Below are 22,090 nucleotides of genomic sequence, written 5' to 3' on the forward strand. Positions count from 1 at the left end.
ACAACTATCACCTCTTATTACTCATCCATATAGGCAGTGCTGATATTGCCATGTTAGACCTGGAATTGAAAAATCACTACAGAACTCTGTGGGTAAAGGCTGGAGTCTAAGCAATGCTCTCCTTGATCCTAAAGTCAAAAGGGAAAAGCATAGGTAGGAGTCCAGAATTCCTGCCAATACATGTCTGGCTGCATGATGAGTGGCATCTCAGGCAGAGATGTGGCTTTTATGATCATGGAGCTCTCTTGAGTGATGAAACTAGGAGAGAGATCCACCTAAGAAAACAGAACAACGTAGAATTGTTGCCCTTTACATGAAAGGAGCACTCAAATGTGTGGATCTCATTTATGAGATGGACAATAGCCTGGGTGAATGCTTGTGGGCTGGCATTAAAAGGGAGATCTGTGAGGGTGGCACTGTGATGGAAGGATATTGCAGACCACACAGTGAAGAAGCTGATGAAGCCTTTGGGAAACAGCTCTAGGAAGTCTCCAGACCACAGACCCCAGTTCTCAAGGGAGTCTTCAACCTCTCTGAACTCAAAGAGGGAATGGCAGCCCAAAGCAGATTTCTGGAAGGTGGCAGGGACAACTTCTTAACACAAATGCTACATGGGCCACAAAGGATGACACTCTCATGGTGGTTCTTAAGGTTATTGTGGCATGTCTTAGTGAGATGAATTAGTATCCAGGAATATGCATAGATTTAAAAAATATTAACTATACATGTGTGTGTATAGATATATATGTGTGTATATATATATATCTATACACACACAGACATGGTTATATCTACAAGACCACATTTCACATATGCACAACTCACTTCAAATAACTTCCATGTGTATTCCAGAAATGTGGTTTAAATCATATGCATGAGTGCACACAGAGAGTAAGAGATTCTTAAACTGAGTGTAAAATCCAGGCACTTTCTTTTTAAAAAAGCTGCCATCTTATCTTCCAATTATCTATTTCAAGGCCAACAAATGAGACCATGTTACATAGCTAAAGGAAAAATCTCTATTCAATATTTAGTCATGTAACTTCAGTATGGAATACAATTAGCAAAACTATCCCCTTTTTAAAAGGCTTGAAACCAGTCATTAGTGCAAACATTACTTTAAAATGAGAGAAGGTCACAAACAGCAAACAAACTACATCTTCTGTAACATATTGAGCTCTCATTGTTAGAAAACACAGCTGTTAAACATTACCTGAAGTAACTTAGCTATGGAACTCAAGTAGTTTAAATTAGCTAAGTCCTCAAGTAGGCTGCACACCCTCTAATCATGACATGGAGTATCAGAGGGTTCTCAGGGTTGGTAATCTACATAATTTCCCACTTGTAGTCAAGAAACTCAGACCTTATTTGAAGTAGTTTTTATTATTATTGGCATTTCTTTAAAAGAACACCTTTCTGCCAACAGGCATAAGAAAACCCTAGCTAATGTTTTCATATGTAAAGCCAAATAACACATGCTCATTGGATAGCAACTGCCTCTCTTTTGAGGTATCCCCACAAACTAGAGTGAATTGCCTCTGGAGTACAAGGCATGAAACAGATCCAAAACACACAAACATGTGCAGTGTCAGCAGTTACCTGGTGGGAACAGTGCAGACCCTGCAATGGGAGCCTTGTAAACTGGCTGTTCAGGCAATGCACCTGCAATAGCTGTGCCACACTGCCAGAAATCATCCACTCTCTGCAGGCCTGATACCTCTTGCTTTTAAGCAGTTCCTAAGAAAAGCCAACATGTTACCAGGAGATTTAATTTCACTGTATCTGAATGCGATGTCCAGGTTTGCATTAGAAACTTTGATGATGTCAAAAGGGAACAAGAGATAGCATGATCAGACAGACAATTCTGGGACAGACAAGGCTGTTTCCCACTCTGCTTTCTCAACACAAATTTCAAATACTGGAATTCCATGAATATTATTAAATAAACATCAGGCTGAACTTCGTGACCATCCAACTTCAGACCAACTTCAAACCCCATCCAAAAGCCAGCCACTGGATGACAGCAGGTCTCATTTCAAATAATTTTTTTGTGGAGACCAAACCTATTCTGATCTCAACTTCAAAGGCTATACCTTACTTTGACAGAAAATGAAGGTCCAGAGAAAATATCAAAATTCAACTTTCTGGATTGTTTCTCCAAAATTAAGGGATTTATGGGCTGACTACAATGCAAGAGATTAAGTAGATCTGCGAACAGCCAGAAGAACATACCAGAATTGAATTAATTATGGATTTACTTGTGAGAGAAAGAAAATACTTGAAGAGCTCATTTTCACTTAAGCTGTTTGGGAGATATGTGTATTGTGGTGAGGATCCATTTTTCTTCTGTTGGGAGAGCATCAGTCAAAGTCCCACCACATTCTTGGTAAATACCACCATGAATCAAGGAAGGAACAGCAGTTTCTGCTGGAAAGCCTGCAGTTTCACTTTTCAATGGTTTTTTGTTATTGTTGGTGAGTCTGAAGGCAGGCCCCAAGGAAAATGAAGAAATGACTTTTTTTTTTTCAAAATAGACAGACACCTTGGAAAGCAAGAGAGGCAAATTACAGCTAGGGCCCACAGGGAAACTCAGCTCCTTCAGCACTAAAGGGAACAATGAATCTTTGTGCAATGGAAACAGATTTCATCAGTCTGCTCTGGAAGAGAGCACAGTTACTTCTTACACCATAGCACTGAGAAGACAGGCAGCAGAGTTTTACATCCTTACTCCATGGAAGGGATCCTCTGAACACAGTGCAAACTGGAGGCATTTTCAGTCCTTCCTCTCCTTCCACAGGGATTAGTTCCTGCACCTTCCACACCTCAGCTAGAAGTGACCACTCTTGCCATGGAATAGCTTTTTGTAGCACTTCAGATACCCCAGAGCAAAGGCATACAGACAGCTCAACAGACAGATGAGGCTGAAGATGCACAGCAAGGTCCTGGCAGCACTCTCTGCTTACACTGCTGATGTGTCCTTGCTCCACAGCCCATCATCAGCTGTGCTGCATGGAAGCAGCTCAACTCACAAAAAGGCTGCCAAAAGTAGGGGAGGGGGAAAACCCAGACTGGATCAGTTCTGTGGAAACTATTGAACAAGTACAAAGGAAGGAAATGTGTCTGTATGTTTTTGTCTCACACAGACAGACAAACATACACAGGACAAAAATTTTGCCTGCCCCACAAAAATGCAGTTTGAGTTGGTGGTGAACTTCACTGGGGACAGAGAAGAAGTCTGAAAAGCTGAAAATTCTCCCTCTGGTTTTGATGATGAAGGATATAGAAAAGTGTCAAATTCCTCGCTCTGCAAATACACAATGCTTCATGAATCACAGAATCTTTAAGGTTGGGAAAAATCTCTATGATCACCAAGTGTAATTGTTAACCCAGCACCACCATATCCACCACTAAACTGTATGGCTGAGAGTTGAACTTACATGCCTTCTGAATACTTCCAGTGATGATGATTTCCCTGGGCAGTCTGTTGCAATACCTGATCATACTTTCAGTGAATAAATCATTCCCAATATCCAGTCTAAACTTTCTCTGGTGCAATTTGAGGTAATTTCCTCCCATCCTGGCACTTGGTACGTGACAGAAGAGACTGGCAATTCAATGAATTACCTTCTCTTCTGAATCCATATTTATGCATTCCTGTACCATGACAGAAGGGCACTCTAGTCTAACTAGACTATAAGAAGACCAACAGATCCTTTTATACCGTTACCCTGACTTAATTCTCTTGATGACTGAATTTGTTGTTATCCTGAGGTTCTCCAGAAAGCATCAGTTGGATGTTCTGTGAATCAGCTTATCATAGTACCAAGTTTTGTTTTCAGGCACAACCACATGCTTGCTGTACTCCACCCACCAAGGTATAAACTGAGGTGCGCCCAGTGTTCACCTTCTCTAAAATAGTGTGTTCTCTGAACATTCAGAATGCAAATTATGGCCACCAGCTGTGACAAATCCTCTTGGATCCCATAACCACATACCAGAGCTAAGAATGGACATGACAACACAACCCTCAGTTGGAAGTACACTCTTCCTTGTTCTTTTACCCAAGGCTGGGAGAAAAGATTTGCCATAATGCAAGTCACAAGCACTAGTCACAACTTGTAGCCAAACACCATCTCCCAGCTTCAGTTCCACCAGCTGGAGCAGTGAATCCTGTGGATATTACCAACCTTCAAAGCTTCCAGCAGAACCATTTGGATGATGCTCCCTCACTTGCCTGTATCTTCCAAAACCAGTCAGGTGTGTGAAGACCTATTATTCAAACTATCCCTGCTAATTCTGACAGAGTTGTCAGAAGAGGAGCTGTGATCAGCCCAACAGGTCTTGATGTCAACTCCTGTGTCTCTGGAGGATGAGAGAATAATAAAGCAAAACTAGATGTTCACCTCAATGACCAAAGGGGAGCACCTCTCACCCATCAGCTAGGGAATGCTGGCAGCACAAGATGTGTTATATCTTCTAGCAGTAATGGAAGGGAACAACTGCAAAATCAATGAAGTGCAGGAAAGACCTAAATTGACTGTGCTCTGACAGAGCAACTGAGGCATGACACCTTCCCTAGTGCAGCATGAGGAGGCTGTGGAAGAATTTAACTTTATACCAGCTTCCTCAGGTAGACCACAAATATGAGTGGTTGTAGAACCTACCCATTCTAACTGGAAGAGTTGTGGGGAGAAAGCAGTGTGGAGAAGGCACAGGGTAGAGAAAAAGTAGAAATTTATTAACTGGAAAAAGGAGTAGAAGTTGAGTAGTCCTATCATAAACAATTTTCCCCCAAAGTTGCCCTAAACTGCTTCTGGGCCAATCCTGTTCTCTCTCCAAATACTTCTATGTCTTAAAGCAATGTCCCTAGGCCCCTGTAAGAGAAAAAAATGCTGGTGCCACAAAACATGTAAGTAGTGGAGTGGCAAGGAAGTGATTAAAAACAGAACAAGTGTACATACTGGGGGAGAAAGTGTTCACTGCTTACAGCCTGAAGAAGGTCATAAGGGACAGTGGCACATAACCAAACAAATGATAAATGGATCTGGCATCTGCATTAACTTCTTCTCAGTAAAATCCCATGAAGAGTTTTGCTGGCTTTTATTACTGTGTGTGCACAAATCCAAAACACACATGCTGTGTTGATTTAATTCACAACTACAGTGCTTTTGTGTTTCCATTTTTGCTCAGTTCTGAGGCCTCATTGCTTCCTCTTTTTTCCTGCAGAAGTAAAAACCTTCTCCCTTTCTTGCAAGCAAAACTCTTCCGGCAAAAGAATTGCATTTACCCAGAAATGGTTCCCAGCCTTTACACTTGGTGAGCAGAAAGCAGTAAGTTCTGTGAAGGATTTAGACTGAGTGGGAGAGTTTTGGGGACAGAGCACTGCAGTGCTTAGGCTCGTTTCCCACATACCATTACAACAGTCAGTCCACACAGCTTGATGAGTATGTGGAGGGCTCCTCTGCTTCCCTACTCTGTGGTTTCAGTTTCTAAATGGATGACCATAACTATAAATGTATAATAGGTTTGAAAAATAATCTTATCCAGGCCAAATGGAAAACCAAAATCATCAACTTTGGAAAATGAAGGGTTCTACTAAAAATAACTGTGGTATATCTGGTTTTGCCAAAACCAGTATTTTCAAATAAGTTGGGGACTAATGTATCTCAGTGGCCACTTCCTGAGCTTGAAAACAGATAGCAACAGTCTCCTCCTCACAATCAAAACCCAGCAGAATGAAATTTTTGAGTGCAGAACAATTTAACTGCTCCATTATAAGCTTACCAATGGCACTAACAAGAATCACCTCAAATATAGCTGCTATTCTTTGGCAGACCCATAAAGAACAGCTGAGAAATGAAAGAGGAGGTGACTGGAGAAGCAGAAAGACTGGAAAAGACTGAAGAGGGGACCAGTGTAGTAGAGACTCTTTTCCGAAGCCTCAGGAAAGTACTAGAGGGATGGGGAATTTAAAGATCCTTAGCTTCAGGAGATTATAGCAACAAAAGAAGCAATAGGTTTCCCCTCTGAGCACCTGGAATATGAGAGAATAATAAAACTTTTAGGCATCTACTGGCAAGGCAAAATTCACAGTGAATAGGCAGTATTTAGTCCTCAGACATGGGCCAGGAATGACAGCACAGCATTACCTCCCCAGTCATCTGCCTCCTGGGAGAGTCAGTCGTGTGGCACCCAGCTTCCTCAGAGGCAGGAAAATTGAGGCTTTCCTCCTTATTGCCTGTTTTTTATTTCACTCTATAGCTTTGTCAAACTCAGAAATTGCCAAAACCCCAAAAACTTTCAAAATGGAACTCAAAAGCTTAAGAGAAACAAAGGAAAGGTTCAGTCTCCACAGCTCAACTGTTATGCCAAAGTGGATTTTAGGTAATATTTTTAAAAATACTAGCTCCTGAAGGGTGTCAAAAATGAAACCCTATAGCTTGATTGTTGAAGTATGACAGTTTGACTACTAATGCAACAGAAAAAAATAGCTTCCTTAAAGCATTTGTTCCATGGGCCACAAGAAAAGAAAGAGCAAAGACTGTTTTCTATAAGTAGTATTTGGTCGCAAATGTTAAAAAAGTCAAACACCTAATTATCTTATTTGAAGAGAGGAACAGCTGGTATGTTTTACTGAAGATAAACATCCAGAATCTATCCTTGCTGTTTGAGAGTTGATCATTTTTCTTCACAGGCTTTTCTGAAATTAGCCATTGCCTTACTTGGGAGCAGAAGAGGAAGCTACTACTAAGCATGAAGTAATTAATTCCTCAAAAGTTCCAAGAAAGGTAATATTAAATATGCTTATCTATATATATTTCAGAATTACATATGCATGGAAAGGATAGGAATTGTTACGAAGCTGTGGGGGAAAGAGAAGAAGGGGAAGGGGAAGGGCAAGGGGAAGGGGAAGGGGAAGGGGAAGGGGAAGGGGAAGGGGAAGGGGAAGGGGGAGCTCTCTTTTAGAGCTTTTTTTTCAGAAAAATGTTACACAACACAAATCTAAAAAAGAAAAAAAATCCTCTTAGTAAGATGAGCTGTCATAATTTCTGGAGAAGAGTATAAATGAGCATTTTAAAACAGGAAACTTTGTAGATACAGATTGCATTTTCCACATCAACTGCAACTTTTCCATTTGTAATTTATACTGTAATTTGAAAATGCCAACTGAAGGGTTATGCAAGCTTCTGCTGTGAAACAAAAGCTTTAAGGTGCTTTCACAGTTCTGGCTAAACTAGGATGAAACAGAGATGAAAAATATTCTAATTAATGGAATTTCTAAAAAGCCGTCTTTTCAGTGAAATTGTACATTGGCTTCCTTCTGTGATCAGCTTTATATTCTTGATTGAATATCTCAGCTTGTTTTTTTCCTACTGATCAAAACCACACCCACACAGGTCCCCCATGTTCATGCACTAATCTTTCAGATGCCAGACTTCAGTGTCCATATCAAAGTTGTTAGCATGAGCAGTTCCTATGCACTACATGGCTCTTGGCTTTTGAAGATGGCTGAGTGAATCTCACTGATTCACTGTGCTCCTCTTGGAGGTTATGCATGCCTCTCTTACAGGAATGCTAGAATATAATGTAATGTTCTAACATGCTTTCCTGTAATGTCCACCCCAAGCAGTGACTAGTAGGGATCCCAGTGGAAAAGGTCTCCCCTTACCCCCTCATGCCACAAGCCAGGATCTTGCACATCTGCCCTCCAAGAGCCAAGCAGAGCTCCCTGCCTGCCTCGTCTCCCTTGCTCTTTACACCATCTCTCCTTTCTGCAGAAGGCTGTCACAGTTTGGTTCACATCCGTGCTTCGTGGCTCCTGCTGGAAAGCACAGGGCCCAATAAAGAGCATAATGCAACTAGTAGTGTGAGCAGCTGCTTCCTACCACAAGCCTGCCAGCAGATATAGGTGAGGAAGCCAAGAATGTGCGTGTATCGAGGCACATATGTTACCACTCTTCTTCCTATTGTCCTCCCTGGCCAGCTAGGTCAGAAGTCAGCAGCAGGGGTGCCAGCAGGGTTTGAATGGGATACAGCAGGATCGAGGGCTTGGGGCCAAGGGATCTGCAAGAAACAGCATTTCCTGGCTCCCATGGGGTTCACCTAGAGACAAGGCATGATGGCCCCCAACAGCATGATGTCTCTTCAAGGGACAAGATTTCTCAACTCTTGAGTTTACAGGCATAGCCTTTATGGGTCAGCCTCTCGTTTGAGAAAGCAAAACCTGGCATAGCCCTCTGAAAAGACTGCCAACCTTACAGCTGCTAATTTATGAATTACTAATTCATACATGTAGAGCTTTGAGGAGGTCTCTTTGTCAGAAAAGCAGCACAGACTGTCTCTTTCCAACAAGCAGAAGCAGTACAGCAGGGAGTTAGAGGGGTTATGAGACACACCCCACTCCCTGGTCTCCATATGTGGGTTTAAAATTATTTTGGTTTTTTCCCTACAGTGATTCAGAGGCACCACTCAGCTGCCTGACCTGCTAGACTTCGGACTACTGCAGCACCTCATGAATATCAATCCTCTCTCACCCTATTCACCTTCATCACATGAACATCAAAGACTCTCGTGAAGCGCTTGGGAGGGAAAGTTAACATTTACTGTATATTAAATTTGAACTGGACACGCTTCAGTTCACTTTTGCTTTTACATACAAGTCAGAAGGTTGAATCATACTGGGACAGGACTGACCTACTCAGGTTTTGCACAAGTTATAGAGGTTGCCTAGTTATTCCATTTAAGCCAGACTCTTTAAGTGTCTGGCAGACAAGGCTGCAGGGGAGCCTCAATGTTTCTGAAAGTCTCATTAGGCATCTAGCTGTAATCTGAACCCACAGCCTTAGCATACAAATATTTGACCTTTCATTACTAGACCCATGTTCTGCAGAGGAGATGCTATTGTGAGAGCTCTGCCCTGTGAACATTCTCAAACAGCTACATTACATATCCTGAGGTGCTGAGAAACTCCCGCACTGCAGGGAAGAGAGGACAACATATAATATTTAAAGAGAGCTCCTTTCAGCTTCTAGTACCAGGTATTAGATATGCAATCATTCTGGGTTCAGAAAAAAATTGAACACTTCCTGAAGCTTAGACCCCTTTATTCAGCATTAACTGCATGTCTCTGTACACAAGTGAGACATCTTCAGCACAGCCAGTCCCTCTGCCAGCACCTCAAGGATGGAGGGAAAGAAGAGAGACTGCCAGTCTTCTCCCTAAGACTGAAAACCTAACTTGAAAAGAATGAGTTTCCTTACGAGAACATTTTGAAGGCAGAGTAGGGAAAGTGCTCGTCCCCAGCCCTGCAGCAGCAGCTTCTGCTAGGGCAGATATGGGGATCATAAAACCAAGGGAGGGAAAAAAAAAAAAATAAAAATCTTGATTCCTTACATTCTTGATTCCTACAAGGCAGTGTACGAGCACAACAGGATTCTGAACTACATATTTGTATTTTTCATGCTAAAGGCAAATAAATCACCCTAGACACTGACTCCTTAACACTCAAGACATATTATAAGCACAACTAGCTCATCACTGGAACAACCCCCTGGTGTTCCAGTGACTTTTAACAGTCAGTTTATTTAAAACCTGCAAGCTACATTTGAGCCTTCTGCACAGAGAGGCCTAGTATGACAAGTTGCAACCCAAAGTGACTCTTACTACCAGACTATAAACCCCAGAAAATAGGGCTAAGAGTTCATTATGAAGCTGGTGACAGACTCCTAATTATAGTGGTGCTATCAAGCATGATAAAGGCTGGTTGGTTTTATTATAGTCTCATCCGAAAACTTGTTGGATGCTGGATTAGCTCATCTTTTCACTCCTGTTGAACTGCCATATGTTTCTTTTTCTCCTTTATGTAGCATTTGGCAGGAGTTATTTGTAAGCATTTAGAAAAAGAAAACATGTCTCCAGAAACTTCATTTCTAGTTCTTTCCATGCAGAGTTTCTTGATTTATCTGTTAAAACCTTAGAAATTGCATTTTCATGTCTAAAGCAAAACTGGATAAGAAAAAGTTCTTATTAAAACATGAAATATATAGACAGTCCTAAACTGTCCTGATCATGTTACTGCAGTATAACATCCCAGTATATTTTAAAGAAACACATACTGCCATAAAAAGCTGTCTCTTTCTCCCTCCCCTTCCACATCAACTCTGCCCAATTTCATATCCACTTCAAATATCTGCAAATAAATCAGAGCAAAATACAGCATTTTACTAACAGATTTGATTATTTATTCATCACTACCACCTACCACCATTGTCCAACTTACACAGAACAAGTCACAGGAATAAAAATAATATTAATGCAAGGGCTTTTAAAAAAGCCTCTTGTTTGGCAGCTGTAAAACCACTGAATGTCACAAGCTTAGCTAATACACCATAGGAGAAAGGATTTAATTGCTTCTAATTCCAGATATCAGGGAGCTGGGAAGAGCTAAGCAGCACCTGTATGGAGACAAATGTGGAAACCAGAACAGTACTGTTGCTGGACAGAAAAGGGAGCTCCAAAAGTGATTTCTTGACTTCATAGACTCTGGAGAAAAACTAAAGCAATGGCAGAGGTTCACAGAGGTAGCCAGAGGAGAGGCAGATATTTCACCTGTGCATCAAAACATAATCAGAAAAGGTGGTGTAGCTGGCATCATCAGCTTCAAATATGGACCAGAATTCAGCAAGTAATGAGAATTTTACTGTCCCATGTCACTTGAATCAGATACACTTAGGGATCACTTCCTATTGTCCTTCCTCCTCTCCCTCATCTTACTCTTCAGTAAGAGAACTTCTGCTACAGCGAACAAGGAATTCTTCTGTAGGCATGTCCTGTGAGTGCTACTCCCCAAACAAATGTCAAGGGCTCATCTCCAAACAGAACAAAACACAAAAAGAAAGTTTATTAAAGTGGGGAAAAAAAGAAACAGCCTTGAAAGGTCATAAAAAGTGACCTAGGGGCAAGATAATGAGAACTAATAGGGCACTTGTGAGAAAAGGAAGGTCACCTGTCATAGTTGTTATTCAGTTCTGCTAAGTGGTTTTATTGATGGGTCATTAAAGTATTCTCTTCCACCTTCAGTCTCAAAGTGGTTTTATAAAACAGACAATCAGAAAAAAAAATAAAAAACCCAACAAACAAATTTGCCTTAGGTTTAAACTGTCTTAACCTGATATCATTATGCACCGAGAAGTGCATAATAAGGGTAGGAATTTTAATTAAATTTTATTTTATATTTAAGTGCAGTCTTCCTGCAGCCATGCCTCATCACTAACTGAAAGTTCATGTCTTCGGATAGCTGAATCCCACCATAATCCAGTTTGCCTGAAAATAAGTAGTCTAATTGATTTCATGATTCTCTGAGGCCTTTGGTGTAGGCTTTTGGCTGTCCCACCATTTGCAGGTGTACATATGTAGTAGATAAAGATTAATGGTTGTTTGCCAGCCCAGAGATGCTCAGCCTGCCAATTTTGGGAGTTCTGCAAAACAAGCAGTGAGATGCTCCCACAATTTCGATGTAAGTAGGCCAGCAGAAAACTGAATGAATAAGGCAATTTTGATGGCTAGGCCATAGCTACTGTAAGCAGTGGAGTAGCAGCATAGTTAAAAGCAGACAGGTTTCCTTGCTTTCACAGTTTTTTCCCTTCAGACACTGGCAGTGAGTGCTGTAGGAAGGGACTGAAATTTCACCAGCACCTGTAGTAACATGCAGGCATGAGTAGCACCCAGCTTCAACAGCGTCTTTATAGAATACCAAGGAATAACTAAAGAGCCACATGTTTCTGGTGAAAAACCTACCGTGAACAGGAGCAAAAGTAATTTCAGTGTTGATTGCCTGTAGTGTTCTATGATAAATAATCCTATTTCTGCCATTATATCCAGAAAAAAAACCCAAAACTATTGACAAGGTCTATTAATAAATTTGATCTTTGGCTTGCATTTTGTAGCTTAAGAGACAACAGTTACAAGGAATGTATTAATCTAACTGCTAGTGTGAACAGTGCACAGCTGCATACACATATATTAGCTATAGGGTCCTCTACATATATTATACACACCTTAAAGCTCCCAAAAGCACTCAAAAATTGTCTTTCAGACACTATTGCATTCTGCTCCATTTAAATCTTTCATTCCCTTCCTTTGTATGGCCCAGGCTCATTCAGGAGCCATAGGGAAGCTGGGCACTGCATGTCCCCAGTGTCCATGCACAGACCCAAGCTGCTGGGGCCAGGTAGGAACCAGTTTCCCCCCTCTGAAGACCAGACTTGCACAGCTCACAGGCATCATATCTATGGGGAAATTAGCTGCCATGAATTAAAGACCTGCTAGCTGGTGTTAACTGAAACGTTTTGAGAACTTGCACATCAACCTGTTTTGGTCAATATTCACAGAAAAGGCACAAGCATCTGTGACAGCAACTCCCCTCTGTTGCCAAATCCTGCCTCTGAGCTGTTAAAAGAAAAGGTCACTTAAATTTAACAGGACTAACAAGATATTTTCTCAGTCCTCCTTCTTGGAAACAGCTGAGTTGCTCTGGCTAAATGCTATTTTTTCTTTTTAAACAATAATACCAGAATATTCAGCAAGAGGCAGACATCAAGTTAAAGAAATCTCAATGCAAGCTGTTAAAAATTGGCAAACTTGTAAGGGGCTGAAAATAGAGTCTTATAATGGGAAGTGTCAAACAACCTTGATAATAGGCAGCATTACCAGTCTTGCTCTGTAATTCAAAATTATGTTTTATTATAGTGTTAAATATGCCTAAGCTCCGTTTACCAGTTCCACCATTGCCAGCCCAAGAGCAGCTGCTGGTCGATGGCAAATTAACAAGTTGTAGTTTTCCTGGTGTAGACAAGAGGGTAGTTGTTTCTGGCTTTCAGCAGTTGGAGCAGGTTCATCTCAGTGGTTTTTATAGAGCTGAGCATGTTGGCATATGGCCATTAACACATTTCTCAGGTTGTTCCCTGTAGTAATAAGGTGGCCTGAACATATGAGAAGTAAGATCAAGTCATGTTTTTCCAGAAGCTGGTGTAAATATAGTCAGCAGGTGATCTTGAAGAAAGTACTACAAAGTACACACATTCCAGAGATTTTGCTATTTTGAAAAACAAATTAAAACTCCATTTGAGAGTCAGGAAGCCCAGGGCCTTTACTGTATCACAGGATGAGATTTATATGGTCAAGTTCAGAAAGGGGCGTGGGGACATTTCTTCTGAGACAAAGTAAAAAGTGGTCTGCATCTGTATTTCCTTCAAGAGAATGAATGGTCATTACAGAGCCAAACCTTGAAGACCATCAATCTTTCTCCTGCAAAAGATGAGCCACATGAGTTCCCAGCCTAAAAGACTATCACTTTTCAAAAATTCTGAAGTTTTTAACAAAGAGCTCCAAGAAGCTCTTCAGAAAAACATGCAAAAAGTCCTTTTTCAAGGTGCCAGAATTGCATGACACTAACCAACCTTTCACCACCCAGGACCAGTCAGTCTGTAGGAAAGGCTGTCAGTTCTAAGACAGTCTAAAATTGAAACTACAGCTCACATTGTTCCTATGGAATAAAAAAGAGGGGATGGACACAACACACCCCTTCTAAGTTGCATGCCCTGGGGAAGCCAGATTTTGGCCATCACAACAACCCTGGAAGTGAACCACTACCTTGGGTGTGCCAGAGAGCAGCTGCCCAGCGCCAGTGGTACAGAGGATAATGCTTCACATGAGGAGAGATCAGGAGAGCATGAAAGATAAGTAGTTGCCTGTCAGCACTGGGCTGGGCTGGGCACCCACTGGCATCTCTCCCAGACAAGTCACAGCAGGGAGCTGAGGCAGTTGCTGGCACAGCATCACAATGACACAAACATGACCATATCCCCTTCTTCTTGTCCCCTAGTTAACTCCCTCAGCCACTTTCACACTTTATTCTTCCCTCCACAAATCAAATGGCCCCTCTTGAGGCCAAGGTCGAGCCACAGTGATGATCTGGGGCTGTGACACACAAGATCCCAGAGGAACCAGGCTGGACCATGTCATTCAAACTTCCATTTCTATGTCTCCAAACACTAGCGGTCCTCACTGGCACGGAATTACAACGATACATTTTTGAATCCTCAAAGCATCCACATATAACGGTAAAGGATCCATAGAAAGATTCTGCTAGCAGTATATAAAAACAAAAGAATGGATTCAAATCAACTGTGCTGCTCAGCACAGAAGTTCAGTCAACTGCGCCTTCCACCCTGGGGACCTCAGGGGGTGCATCCCTGGGCAATGGGACAGAAACCACTGCAAACACAGGCAGGTGCTGCCCCAAAGGTGGTGAGCATTGATTTCATCACGCTGGCACACAGAGCCAGGGGCTAGTTTCCAACTTCTGGTAGTGCTGGCTCCTTTTTTACCTGGTACATTCACAAGTTGAGATGCAAAGTAGGCACTGGATGTTTTTCAGAGAGATTAAATAATCTTTTGATCTTGAGAACAAAGGGCAGCATCTTCAGAGGCTGCATGTGTACCTTTTTCTGATGATCAAATCCCTTTGAGGTATCTTAGAGAGGACATGCTCAAAACGCTTCAAGTTTCAGGCTGTTTGGCTAATCTAGATCCCAGAAGTCTTGTCTGTATTCAATGAAAATGTGATTTTTTTTTTCAACATCTCTTACAGCCTCTGAGCTACATTTTTTCCATCTCAGGAACAAACTCCACTTCTCTGATTCTTTCCGTATGTCTTCCAAAAGCAGAATCTTCTGCTAACCAATTCTTGCACCACTGGTCCCAAAGGATCAGCTCAACACCTCTGTGTCTTCAGAGACACTTGTTGCAGGACTCCTACTGCCCATGAACAAAGTATGCTCTGAAAAGCATACAGAAAAGCTGAGTTTTTAATTCTGAGACCACCAGGGCCAAGGTGAGAAGCTGCTGAACCCTCAAGTGATCCAATATGGAAGAGTGAGGAGAAGGGATAAACAAGCTGTTTTTTCACAGGAGGCAATGCAAATAATGAAATAGATCCAAGTTGGGCTAAAACCCAAGACTCTCTCTCCTTCAAGAAGGAAGTGGTAGATAGTAACTTTTACAAATTGCATCACCACAATAATAGGACAGAGACTCACTAGACTATTTTTTGTCAGGGACAGAGATGCAGCTGGCTGGATTTCTCTTTTACATTCCAGGTAACTCTTCCATGTACAGTGACTGATGGCTACCATTTAGTTCTGAAATTCTCACTTCTACCCTTCCAAAAACAATCTTATTAGAAAAATAATCTTATGAGGCAGAGAAGCAAAGAATTGCAGTCCTACTAAATAAAGGCTCTAACAAGTATCAACTGCTGTGACTGGAGTAGCTGTACACTAAGTTATTTTAACCATAAAACATGGCTTAAGGAATTCCCACATATGCCTCTGTATGCTTTGACATCAGTTGTGCCCATTCTTGTACTATACATTGGTATTTGGCACCTGAGGCAACATAGATTAAAAAAAAAATAGACTAAACTACGAAGCTGTTTATATTTTAATGTAAAATAAGAAATGAACTTATTTCAATTGTCTCTGACCATGCAAGCACTGACAGCAACATAAGGAGACATCCTCCTTTGGATGACCAGTAGAATGGCATTTAGAGGGAAGCTGAAGATATCTCAAGACCACAAGGAGATGTGAAGTTTGTAGGAACCTGTGTAGTTCTGCCTGTCTGCCTATAGCACTGGTATGGATATGGCAGAGCAGGCATTTACAGAAACATCTTGCAGTGCTTCAATATGGAAATATTCCTGGTAACTATGTCAGTCCAAACTAAAAATAAAATATAACTGTTGGTCATTTGATCCCTGTCCAAGAGCCTGGACAATTAATTGCAGGAAGATTCTCTGTGAAGCAAGGACAACAGTAATAATACCCAACAGCTCTTGAAGCTATGACCGCTGAGATGGTATTTCTTTCTTATGTAACTTTCCCTCCTGTAATAGGATATATATATATATATATATATATATATATATATACATACATACCTCAGCCTCACAATATTGATAAGGATTTTTCCTTGCAAACTACTGTTTACTTCAACACTGTCATCAGTAGACAAGCAACTTGTTCAGGCAGGAAGGTGTAAGAGAAAATGATTGTTCAGCATTCAAGGAGGAGAAATAACTACTCTATCCGAGTTCTCGCACTAAAGCACACTGAAAATTGAGAGAGCTCTTACTTATAAGATAAAAATATGCATGTTGCCACAGAGTACTTTCTATTTGAAATGCAGGGAGATTTGGGAGTCAAAGTGGGAAAGAGAAGCACATACTTCAATCCTCTGGCTGTTTTAGGGAAGGGCCCAGCTATAGTTCTGTTAAGAAACTGAAGGTACTGAACAAGGGAGTGAAATAAAGTGCTGCAGCAAAATTTTGATGGAGCATACCAGGAAATTTAGGCTGTTTTTCTGCATGAGAAGAGAAAGGAGCAGAGGTAGCACGAACAGCAGCTATCATGTTTCCTCCAGGCTGGGGAGAGCAAGGCCACCTCCCAGCTTCCTCCTCCTTACCCAAACCACAAACTCCTTTTCCAGCCTGCAATCTCTCTTCCCACTGTTCTGCCAAATCTTTCTCTTTCCTTTCTTTGCCTCAGCTCCAAGTTGCAAAGAAGGCAAAAAAAAAAAAAAAAAAAAAAAAAAAAAAAAAAAAAAAAAAACAAAACAGAAAAGAGCTGAACATGTCCACAGAAGGATGTAGGGGTTAGCGAGATCCTGTGTCATGTCAACAGACCACATGTGTTTTGTGCAAGAATCACCTTTCTGACACAGTTGGGGAAAATTATTAACTTTTTCCAAAAAATATGGATGGATGGATGGATGGATGGATGGATGGATGGATGGATTTTCCTCAGATAACATTCCACTGTGCTTCTTTTCTCTCCATCATACACATCATTAAACAAAACAATCACTCATTAGCAGTGCAAGAACATTAAGATTCAAATAAAATGGGAAGCAGAATAGAAAAGTAAATATGCAAGAGCAAAATATCACAGAGCCAACTGAATTAGCATTACTACTCATCTTTCTGTCTAGCTGAAATCTGTTTCAAGACTGAAAGGATTCAACAAGACTAAGTGATGCTAAGAGCAGGAGCAAAGAATTTCAAAGAACTTGCGTCATAAATATCCCTTAATATTGTAGGCTATTACCTTAAATTAAGTTGAAGCAAACCATATTGGTAAGATTAGACTATGGCTGAATTGCAGATACTAAAGAAATAGCAAGAAAATCATGCCACCCTGACTGTGAATAGGTCAGGGTTATATTCTCATTAGAAGCCTTTCAGGGAAGATGGAGAAGTAAATGTGTCCCTAAAGTTGCCATTAGCACAGCATGGGGTGCTGAGTGTGTCGGGCTCGGGCGCCCCACCTTTAGCAGTGGCTTTCCATTCACCAGACTTGTCGTGGAGAACCTGAGGCTTTTCAGGCACACTGAAATGGAGACTCGGGCACCCTCTCAACCTGCCACAACAGTATTTCGCTTGAGTTTTGGAAGTCAGCAAGTACCATTTTCTGAGAAAGTCACAGAAGACATTATACAGCATGTTTAAAAGTTAAAATGTTGAACTGTCAGCCCAAATCATTTGCTCACACAAGTTTATAAGTGTGAGCCAAGAAGCTACTGAGGCTGAAGACTTGTTACATGCCACATTATAAGAATGTTTTAAACAACAAAACATGAAGTGTTTTAGCAATATTTAGGGACTGAAAATAAGTTCACTGTAGAAACTGCAGACCATTTAAGACATTGTGCACCTAAATGTTCATAGAAAATAAAGAATATACAAAATTAAGATACAGAATCCTCAGGAAAATAGTCAGTATAGCTCTAGGAAAATCAGTCCTCTAATCCTACCCAGAAAATGTTCCCAGCCTGACAGATTTAGTTAAAGAAAGTACATTATGTCTTTCTGGAAACTAAGCATCTTATAACTATGGTCTTATAACCAAACTGTTCTATTTAAAAACAGAGGCCACACAAGTTAACAAAGGAGATTAAACAGCTCATAATTCTCAACGATCATCATTCAATCCTTGGTATACCAGCTCTCCTCATCTTTATAAGAAACAAAACCTAAATCAAAAGTCTTTCAGGAATGTGGAAGTCCTAGTTAAGAAAGATAGTGCTGGCATAAATCCATCATTCCATTAATTTTCCTGCGACCTGAACAAAAGCTCAAGTCAAGTTCAAAGATATGATGATGTGGATCGTGAGGTACAATAAACTCAATTGAACAGCAGCACTGCTACTGTAACCAAACAAGATCACACAGAAAGCAGACCCAAAATTTAGTTCACAGTGTTGGAATACAATTTGGAAGAGAGTAATGTAAAAGATCATTAGGGTCACAGTTGTTTACCTTCTAGCACAACCACTCCAGGGAAGTGGAGAGAGAGAGCAAACATGATACTCCAATACATACAGCATCAAAGCACCATGTTGAAATTGTGAGACATAATTACATCATTTAACATTGGACTTCCTAAAATGTATCTGTTTCTGACACTGACTGCTTGAGTCTAATGTCATTACATTGGTAAGAGCTCAGATGGGAGATACATGCTCTATTTAGAACTAGACTTGAAGACAGACTCTATAGCCAATCCATTTAGTAGAGAGGAGGTAAAGAGAGGATGATAAAGAGGTAAGAAGCCTTGTCTGTCTCAGCTTATAGATGTTAGGTCTTAAGAGTTTATTTGATCAGAGAATGCCAATCCACTAGATCGAAGCTGTTCTTAGGAATTTGGCAGTTTTTATAAACACTCCCACACCTCATTGATGAAATAAATCCTTGAGGAAAGATGACTGGCTACTCCTCAGTCAATTTTATTCACAGAAATACCAAGGCAAACCAACATTATGGGTACACCTGCATCTGAACTGAAGAAAGAATACAAAGTGCCTTTTGAACTCAGAATTAACCACTGCAAACGGCTTGATTTTTCCTGTTTTTTCCAGTCAGCCTCTCACGTGGCAGACAGGGATCAACTGCTTGCATGGGTCCCCTCTGACCTTCAAAACAACAAGTGCAGGAGTTCATTTCCATCAAGATCTGACTTCAACCTCTCCAGGGCCAAGCCAAAAGCCCCCTTTTTGGATAGACAAGATTTGCTGATCTGACATGGCTTCCCTCACAATGTTTACCTTTATTCAAGACACACCAGGAAAAAGGTGACTTTAGCACAGGAATAATTGAGGACTATTCAGAAACCATTCAACAGATGTAGTAGAGTAATATAGTGCAACTAACTTCTTTAAAGTCATCTTTTTAGCTTCCCAGCTTCATCTTTACTGGAATACAGCACTGAATTTTTAATTATACTGCTATTATGAAGTGGCAATGAGCATTAGCTGATGACTCAGAATAATAATTACTAGGTGGTGCTATCATGAAGGTTCAATTTTAGAAGCCAAGCAGGTGTTACTTTCCTGAATGATTCAAAAATAACAAGCAGCCAGTCCTCCGGCTAATTGCACACGGAAGCTGTGCACATCTGAAATGCCTTTTTTCACATGTTCAAAACAGGTGGAGAAGGAAGTTTTTCCTTAATGCCACTAAGCTGATTGGTTGTCAGTATTCAGAAATAATTCCCCAAATATAAGGTTTGGCTTTCTCATGATGTGTCGAGCAGCTCTCTATTAAAAAGGTTAGGCTGTCTTTTCTTGCAGAAAGGAATATTTCAGGCTTCTTCCACCTAAACCTCCCACAGTGCCCAATTCTGAATGTCAGTCATTTTGCATCAGTCTCAACAGCAGCAGTAAATGCTTACTTGTAATTACAGCATATTGGTTTAACATTACAGGGTCTGTAATAAATGAATAAAAGAAATATATTTTAAAAGTTAATTAAAAAAAACATTTAAAAGGGGGCTATTTTTTAAGTAGCTGAATACATATTTGAAAACAGTCAGTAACCCTGAAAATACCTGCAGAACAGTCTTATAGCTCTGAATTCTGGTAACTTGTTGGAAAAGGCGTGTTATAAAAGGCTTCCCTTTGCTCCTGAATTGTTCTCCAGGTTATCCCACTGCACCATAAATTGAATCATGAGAAGATTTCAATGTCTCCATTTCTAATGAAAAGCCAGCTGACTGGGAATATATCTATGACTTTTGTATTACAGAGTATTTCAACATGAGATTGTTTGTGACAGCAATTCAAAAGTACTGAATCTTGCAACTCCCTTTTCTCCTGGGTGCTTCAGTAGCTCTTTTTTCAATCACTTGAAATAGCTATATGATGGAGTTACATGGGACTTGTTATGGGAATGACAGATAGCTGATTAAGTGTGTTTTTTTCAAAAAACACAGCTTTTCCTTTTGCATATCTTAAACCTTCTCCCACAGCACTGCTACTTAATTCAATTAAAATTTTGGGTGATAGCATGCTCTTAATTTCTTTATCAAATTAACTGCTGTACAAAAAAAGGATGATTGGGAAGTCGTTCCCCATGATATGGCGATTTTTCTTTTTTGTACAGGGTTTGCAGGGAATTAGTGATAGAGGAAAGAATCAACAAAACCCTGGGCTTGTTGGGCCATCATTTGTGACGTGGGCTGGTGGAGGAATCCTGTCTTCCACTGCAGGCATGCCCATGGTGACTAATGCCTTCACACCCTGCAGCATGGGATCACGCTCACTCCATGATTATGTCATTTTTAAAGCATCTGGTGGTAATTTAGAAACACAGAACTAAAAACCAGACAGGCACATACTTGGTAGGTCTACTGCTCACAAAAGCAGTGATGCAGTCACAGGTAAAACGAATAGATATTGAGGTTCACCCTTTTAAATCTGAGCTGAGGAGTTTACCTGTTTACTACCTTGCTTTGAACACCAAGAAAAGAAGAATTATTCACCTGTTACTACTGGCAGCTGAGCAACACAGAAGAGATGTTTGCAGGGGTAGATAGATGAGCTTCATTACTTTGGAACTAGCCTCTTATATGGAAATGCTGTACTCATTTTAGGCCCGTAGTAAAGCAGATTATCTATTATCACCGCAAGCAATCTCCACTACATGTTTAAGTTATCACATTAGGCAAGCTGCCCTCCTAGACTGTACACGCCCAGTTAACACGCCACAAAAACAAGGAAAATTCCTCTCTGACCTCCTCCAGATCCCTCATGAGCACACACTGCATCAGAGCTCCTCAGTGGGCTCCTCCACTGGCTCATGCCACCAAACCCATGTGTCAGTGCTCAGCTCTGGAACCCCCGGCACAGGAACCGCAGAGCTATTTGTTATTGTGTGTAGTTTGAAGATAGCAACTGTTTATGAAATTAATGACATTTATTCCCTTGGGCATCACTGGAATATACTGAAGTGAACTCAATGCAGGGTGTAATTCAGGAAATGCAACTACATTCATTGAAGACATTTAAATGTTAATCTCTAAATATGTTTGTTCCTTATTCCATCAGGATTTGTTTCCATTTTTGAGTGCTTCAGCCCCTCACCAGACAACACCATCTCCCTTAGAAGGCTGGAAGCAAAAGAAGAGGACACTACTGAACCTGGGCATTTCAATTGGAGCCCACCTTCACATCCACAATCATCCAGAGCCATCCCTTGCCAGTAATTGCTGAATGAGCTCAAGACCCTTTTGCAAAACAGCCCAACACACCCAGTGTGATTGTGCTAAGCCATTTTGAATTAAGGCCCCTGGTACCATCTACTTTGATGCACAGCTCTTTGTGTTGTTTAGAAACCTGAGAGTTGTCCTGATAAGACAGAGGAAACATCCTCTAGTTCAGCATACTCCCCTGAGAACAGACTTCATCTCACTTTCTGCAGAGCAGCCCAAACTAGTCATTAGGTTATTTCTGTTTTCAAGGAGACTGAGCCCTCCCAGGGGCAATTCAGCTTCCCTAGTTTAGGTGCTTATCTCAGGCTTGCATGAATCACCTCTGCCTCCCCTCTCCCTATTCCTTGATGATTGCTTGTTGTAAATAAATGTACAGAGCCAGAAATTAGATGTCTTGCTGAAGATGGTCAGGGAAAATGAACCACATTTTAACAGTAGCCAGCAGCAGCCATTGAAGACCAGTCATTTTTCATGCCAGGTATCTT

Source organism: Cinclus cinclus, chromosome 4 (genome assembly GCF_963662255.1).
Source record: "Cinclus cinclus chromosome 4, bCinCin1.1, whole genome shotgun sequence".
Taxonomy (NCBI): Eukaryota; Metazoa; Chordata; class Aves; order Passeriformes; family Cinclidae; genus Cinclus; species Cinclus cinclus.